The sequence below is a fragment of the Vicia villosa genome, linkage group LG2, assembly GCF_029867415.1.
Source record: "Vicia villosa cultivar HV-30 ecotype Madison, WI linkage group LG2, Vvil1.0, whole genome shotgun sequence".
NCBI lineage: Eukaryota > Viridiplantae > Streptophyta > Magnoliopsida > Fabales > Fabaceae > Vicia > Vicia villosa.
In genome coordinates, this window is record NC_081181.1 from 193,718,243 (window position 1) to 193,725,440 (window position 7,198).

General features: G+C 38.2%; 1 non-coding gene across 1 annotated transcript; it reads right to left on the minus strand.

The window, feature by feature from the left end:
* Positions 1-4,070: 4,070 nt before the first annotated feature.
* Positions 4,071-4,177, minus strand: LOC131654383 (small nucleolar RNA R71). The gene has a single exon (XR_009299424.1). It is a non-coding gene; the product is annotated as a small nucleolar RNA R71 (small nucleolar RNA).
* Positions 4,178-7,198: the final 3,021 nt, after the last annotated feature.

The following is a 7,198-nucleotide window of genomic DNA, read 5'->3' on the forward strand; positions in this document are numbered from 1 at the left end:
AGTTGTTTTCTAGTGAGTTCAGAAAATACCTCATTTGTTTCAGCTTCTGAGTCTGAGTCATTTTCTTTGGTGGCCATGTATGCTATGTTGGTGTCATACCCCAAAATTTGCCCACACTTTTCAAAAATTCAAAACAAATTCAAAAATTGGGTTTTATAAAAATCTTGGGTTCATTTACATTAACATCCTGAATTTTATAAATATTCAATTTAAAATCTATTTTAAAATATAATAGTTTGTATGTTTATTGTTAATATTGGGTGAACGGTTTTGTAGTGGTGATTGAATGAGCTTGAAACTTCTAATGAACATTGATGGAATCTTGAAATATTTGAATGACATTTGTTTTTTGAAAAGATATTTGTACTTGAATGAATCTTTGCAACTATGAATGAATTTTTTATGATGTGCTTAATACCTGTAACTTTCATGTAGTAAAACCATGTATAAAATTAGCCGCGGTTTTAATTGTGGTTATACCTAGGCAACTAAACTGTGTTTTACATTATATATGAACTGTGGCTAGTTTCAGCCACTGTTAATAACTGAGGCAACAGATAAACTATGGTCGTAACCTAGATGCCTAAACCGTGGCTTGTTCATGCCACGGATGTAAATAAAACGTGGCACAAACATGAAAACCGTGGATAATACTTTAGGCCTTGACCGCATATCCCACAGTTACATATTTATGGTCAAACCGTGGAAAAAGCGTATTGCCACGGTTATTTTATATCTAGCCGCAGTTTTTTGGTCGTGGTTGAAGACCTTTTTTTTGTAGTGTAAATTCTGAGAAATTCACCTAAATTCTTGATAAATCACTATTGTCCAAGACCCAATTCAGTTTTGCATAAATAAAAATTTTCATGAGAGAGCCCGCTAAGCGGAGCCTGCTCGCTAAGTGCATTATCGATTATGCAGAAAAATTCTGCAACCGCTTCGCTACTGCCACAATCACGGTTTTGCCCGGAAACCCATCCTAAACAATTCAGTTTTTCAAAAGAATCATATATTCATAATCCCCTACTCATACAACATCTATTGGGACCTTAAAAATACAATTCTACAATGTCAAATCCGACACTAATTTTACGGTCAAAATGCTAAAATTCCAGGAAACACAACAACGACACAAACTATCATGCAATATAAGTCCTACAACATATATACAACACATATCAACAAGAATCATCATCAACATACATCAATTTAATGGATTCCTCATTAAAATCTAAGTTATCAATAAACCCTAAAACTCATTCCTACATACAAATCATCATATCCAATTTTATATGGTTAGAACCTCACCCTTACCTTTGGATTGAAGGTGCTCTACTCTTTCAATGGAATCTTTCCCTAGCCTCTTTGTGCCTCTGCTCCTCTTTCACATTCTCTCCATAATTCTCTAACTTCACTATTTTCCCAATTCTCTCTTTTTCTCTTATTTTATTAAACCCCTTACTAACTTTCACTTCACTAATGGGCTTAACTAACACACCCCCACCAATTCTAATGCTAACACCATAATAGGTCCAATTACTAATTAATCAATTATTCTATTATTGTTACTAATTATTAATTCACCAATTTATTCACAAACACACAATTAAATAATAAATAAAATATACGGCGTTACAGGGGTGAACGAGACTAGATGCCTCGTCGTCGTGATAACACGATTTTATATCGTATATTTAGCCTGAAATCCATAAATATTTATAGCATTTTCCGTTAATTATATTGTTTTATTATGATATTATGCGAGTATTTGCTTTGTTTCAGGTTTTACACTCTTATTGAGACTATTTGTGAAAAGGAGAAGAAATGGAGCTAAAATGACTGCTATTTGTGCCTAAAAGACGAAAAGGGGTGCTGAAGTGAAAAAGGGGTGCAAATAAGGCCCAAATGTGCAAAGTACAAGTCCAGCCCACGAAGAAACAAATCTGCACGTGGCCCAACTCAATCCAGCAAGAGGAGACGCACGTCTCCAACAACTCTCTGCCACGTCATCAAGAGGAGACGCACGTCTCCAATCCTCCTAAATCTTCTCCACTTGAGACGCACGTCTCAAGTCGTTCAAAGGAGTCCCCTCAAAAAGTGGAGACGCACGTCTCCAAGTCCCAGTCAAGAAACGTCCCTCATTTCACGCGTTCCAACTGCAGACCCTCAGCTATAAATAGAGGCAGCTACTTCACTTCAACCGGCCCGATTTTCTGCTAACAAAGTGCTGCCGAAATTATTCCGCGACCGCTATTTTCTTTCCTGCTTTCAATTAAATCGTTTTATTTTCTCACAACAATTTCTACACCGGAAATTGTTGTGAACCTTTTATAAATCTAGCCTTACGTTAGATTTATCCTTTTTATTCCTTGTTTTAAATTTCTGCCCGTTTATTTCCGAAGAACGATCCAGCCAACCTGTGGTGGAAGTTCAAGTACTCCAAGATTCAAGTTTTATTTCAGATTTATTTTATTTCAGGTTTATCATTTACTGCTTTATTTATTATTGTTTTTGCATGATATATTGTATGCCATTTAACATGCCTTTTATTATAAACCAAATTAATTTATGCATGCTTAACCGTATTAATATGTCTGGCTAATTAAGTAAGATATCGGTATGTAAAGTAAGTTAACCGTGGGATCCGAAATAAATTGGCTTAATTATATTTATTAAATATCACATCTTTGGTTTGTATGTCTAATTTAATTAGTGAGTCTTAAAACCAATAGAGCGAAAGTTTAAGGGTTTAAGACGGTCAAAGGTTAAAATCAACAGAGCGAAAGTTTGAGATCTTTAATTGGATAGTAGACATAGGACATTATTTTTAAGGATGGCGAAAGCGTATTAAAATTAATTAGAACTTATTTATTTTCAAAAAATGTTTTTACACCCGAGCGGGATGGCGAAAGCGTACGTTAGGGATATTAGCATGTTCCGAGTCAACAGAGCGAAAGTTTGAGATTAGGAGATTTAAATAGATAACAACTTCATAAAACAAGCATTTTATTAATTACGTTGTTTCCAAAAAGCTTTTCTAAAATCTAATAGGATGGCGAAAGCGTACATTACGAGTTAGGATAGTAGTCTAAATCAACAGAGCGAAAGTTTGAGAGGAGGACTTTTAATCAATTGAATTAATAAAGATTTTTAACCGAATTTATACATTAGCCAATGGACTTTCGGATCACCTAAAGTTAAACAAAATACATACTGATATTTGTCCATTATTATATTTCTTAGTATTCACAATCATTTCCCCTTAGAAACAATCAAAATATTAGTAGCCTTAGCTTTACATAGTAACCTTAGATAACGGTAGATCGATTCATAGTCCCTGTGGATTCGATATCTTTTAAAACTACGTGACACGACTGTGCACTTGCAGTCGTAAGATTAATAGACACGTAAAGTCGCGATCAAGTTTTTGGCGCCGTTGTCGGGGACTATTTAAGTCGATATCGTAACTCACTGTTACACCGTAGAGACTAGGGCAATTCTTTCCTTTCTTTTTGAATGATTGTATGCCAAATACTCATTCACAAGGAGGAGATTTAATACAACGAATTAACGAGATCGAACGTTTCATTAACGTCAAACGTCGAGCTCGCAACCTTCCCGAAGTAGCACCAATTCCGATTAATCAGGAATTGATCTTTACTGATCAAATCAATCAAATTACCCCAAAGTTAGAGATGGCTGCTATTCGTCCTCTTAGAGACTATGCCGCTCCTTCACGCGCTGAACCGCACTCAAGTATCGCACCACCTGCGGTTGAGGCGAATAATTTCGAACTGAAACCTTCGTTGGTACAAGCTGTTCAACAGAACCAATTCTCTGGAAGCTCTGCAGACGACCCCAACCTCCATTAATCTGTGTTCGTGCAATATGCCGACACTGTCAAAGCTAACAACGTTAGTTCCGAAGCTATTTGATTACGTCTCTTTCCCTTCTCCTTGAGAGATAGAGCTAGAGTGTGGCTTCAATCCCTACCTTCTAATTCCATAACTACATGGGACGAATTGAAGAGAGTATTCTTAGCTAGATACTTTCCGCCTAGCAAAACCGCTATGCTAAGAGGTCAAATCAACGGATTTACCCAGAAAGATAACAAATCACTCTTCGAAGCTTGGGAACGATACAAGGACATGCTTAGACTATGCCCTCATCATGGACTCGAACCATGGCTGATCATCCATACTTTCTATGGTGGTCTCCTTTATAATACTAAAATGACTATAGATGCCGCTGCTGGCGGAGCATTAATGGACAAACCCCATGATGAAGCATACAACCTCATAGAGAACATGGCACAAAACCATTACTAATGGGGTGGAGAACAAGCCGCTCTAGAGAAAACCCAAACCAAAGGAGGAATGTACGAAGTAAGTGGTATAGACCGCGTTAACGCTAAAGTAGAGGCTTTAACTCAAAAGATCGAAAACTTAACCATCACTCCTTCAGCCACCGCTGCTGCCGTAGCACCTAACTGCGAGATTTGTGGATTGACTGGACACGTAGTTTCCGAATGTTAACTCTTGACTGGTATCCCATCTGATCAAGTAAATTATGCTCTAGGAAACCCCTATTCTAACACGTACAACCCTGGATGGAAAAACCATCCAAACTTTTTGTATAAGAACAACAACGCGTTGTACGCGCCTGGAAAAGCACCTGCTGTCCCACCTGGCTATCAAAAAGCGCCTGTAGCTGCTCAAAACGCCCCTAGGAAGTCAAACCTAGAAATCATGATGGAAAACTTTATAGCTTCCCAACAACAAACCAACAAGGACTTCCTAAATCAAAACATCCACAATAGTGAGCAACTAAAACAACTATCGAACAAAGTAGATGCCTTAGCTACGCATAACAAAATGTTAGAAACTCAAATTTCACAAGTAGCTCAACAACAAGCACCTACTGCTGCCCCTGCTGGCACGTTTCCTGCTCAACCACAACCTAATCCTAAAGGACATGCGAACGCGATAACACTACGAAGTGGAACGAACTACGATGGACCTATCGATCCTAGAACTCAAAACGCACCCATGTCACAACAAGAGCCAAAGGAAACCAAAAAGACATCAACTGATGATCAAACTGCTAAGACCAATGAGAACAACACCGAAGTGGAACCTGAAAAAGAAAAACCTTATGTTCCAAGACCACCTTATAAGCCACCAATTCCTTACCCTCAGAGATTAGCTAAATCCAAAACCGAAGCGCAATTTAAAAAATTTGTAGAACTTCTGAAACAATTAAACATGACCATACCTTTCACAGAAGCCATAACTGAAATGCCTTCGTACGCTAAATTCTTAAAAGAAATTCTATCGAACAAAAAGAAACTCGAGGATAACGAAACTGTAACACTTACCGCTGAATGTAGCGCTATCATCCAAAATAACATGCCTCCCAAACTGAAAGATCCTGGTAGCTTTTCTATACCCTGCGTAATAGGAAAGACTATTATAGAAAAAGCCTTGTGCGACTTAGGAGCCAGTGTTAGTTTGATGCCTCTTTCGACCTGTAAGAAACTAAATCTGGGTGAGCTTAAAGCAACGAGAATGTTTCTTCAACTAGCTGACCGTTCAGTTAAATACCCTGTAGGAATGTTAGAAAATATCCCTGTGCGTGTAGGCCAATTCTACATCCCAACTGACTTCATCATAATGGATATCCAAGAAGATTCTAACATCCCGATCATATTAGGAAGACCATTCTTAGCAACCGCTGGTGCAATTATAGACGTTAAACGAGGAAAGCTTACCTTCGAAGTAGGAGAAGAGAAGATTGAATTCATTCTTTCCCAATTCCTAAAATCACCTTCTATAATTGACACATGCTGCTCTACCGACATAATCGACGAGTGTGTAAATGAAATAAAATCCGAACCACATAAGGAAACCGAGATCCTAAGAATTCCTATACCGCCAATTTTTGAAGATGACAACTGGCGTGGGGAATATCAAGATAACCACCTGAGTGAATGTTTGGCACTAACTCCTGATCCTATACCTGGGCCTAAGAAACCTGCTATAGAACTTAAAACACTACCTACCGACCTTAGGTACGAATTCCTAGACGAAGAACTTAACCGACCAGTTATAGTTAACGCCAATTTAGGACAAACCGAGACTGAAAAATTATTCGCTGTCCTAAGAAAGTACCCAACCGCTCTAGGATATAACATATCAGATCTGAAAGGAATAAGTCCTTCCCTCTGTATGCATCGCATCATGCTCGAAGAAGATTGAAAAACCTCTAAGGAGCATCAAAGACGAATAAATCCCATTATGAGCGATGTGGTTAAAAAGGAAATCCAAAAACTCTTAGAAGCCGGAATCATATATCCAATATCCGATAGTAAATGGGTTAGTCTTGTTCATGTCGTACCAAAGAAAGGAGGAGTTACTGTAATCACTAACGCAAAAGGCGAATCTGTAGCACAACGTACCCAAACTGGATGGAGAATATGCATTGACTATAGGAAGCTAAACAAAGCCACCCGAAAAGATCATTTCCCTTTACCATCCATAGATCGAATGCTCGAACGCCTGGCTAAACACTCACATTTCTGTTATCTGGATGGATACTCCGGATTTTTCCAAATTCCTATCCACCCTGACGACCAAGAAAAGACCATGTTTACCTGTCCTTATGGTACGTTCGCTTATAGACGAATGCCTTTTGGACTTTGCAATGCACCCGCAACCTTCCAGAGATGCATGATGGCAATATTTGCCGACTTCCTGGATGGAATAATGGAGGTCTTTATGGACGACTTCTCTGTCTGTGGAGGAAGTTTTGAAACATGTTTAGAAAACCTTGAATTGGTACTTAAACGATGCGTAAGCGTTAACCTAGTCCTTAATTGGGAAAAGTGTCATTTCATGGTTCGACAAGGAATCGTACTTGGACACATCATATCCGATAGAGGGATCGAAGTGGATAAAGCTAAAATCGAAATCATCGAAAACCTTCAACCTCCCAAAACCGTTAGAGAAATAAGGAGTTTTCTAGGACACGTTGGTTTTTACCGACGTTTTATTAAGGATTTCTCTAAAATAACCAAACCCTTAACCGAATTACTGATGAAAGACGCCGAATTCATTTTTAACGATAAATGCACTGAAGCATTCCGTACGCTTAAACAAGCATTAATCTCTTCGCCGATTATGCAACCTCCCGACTGGAA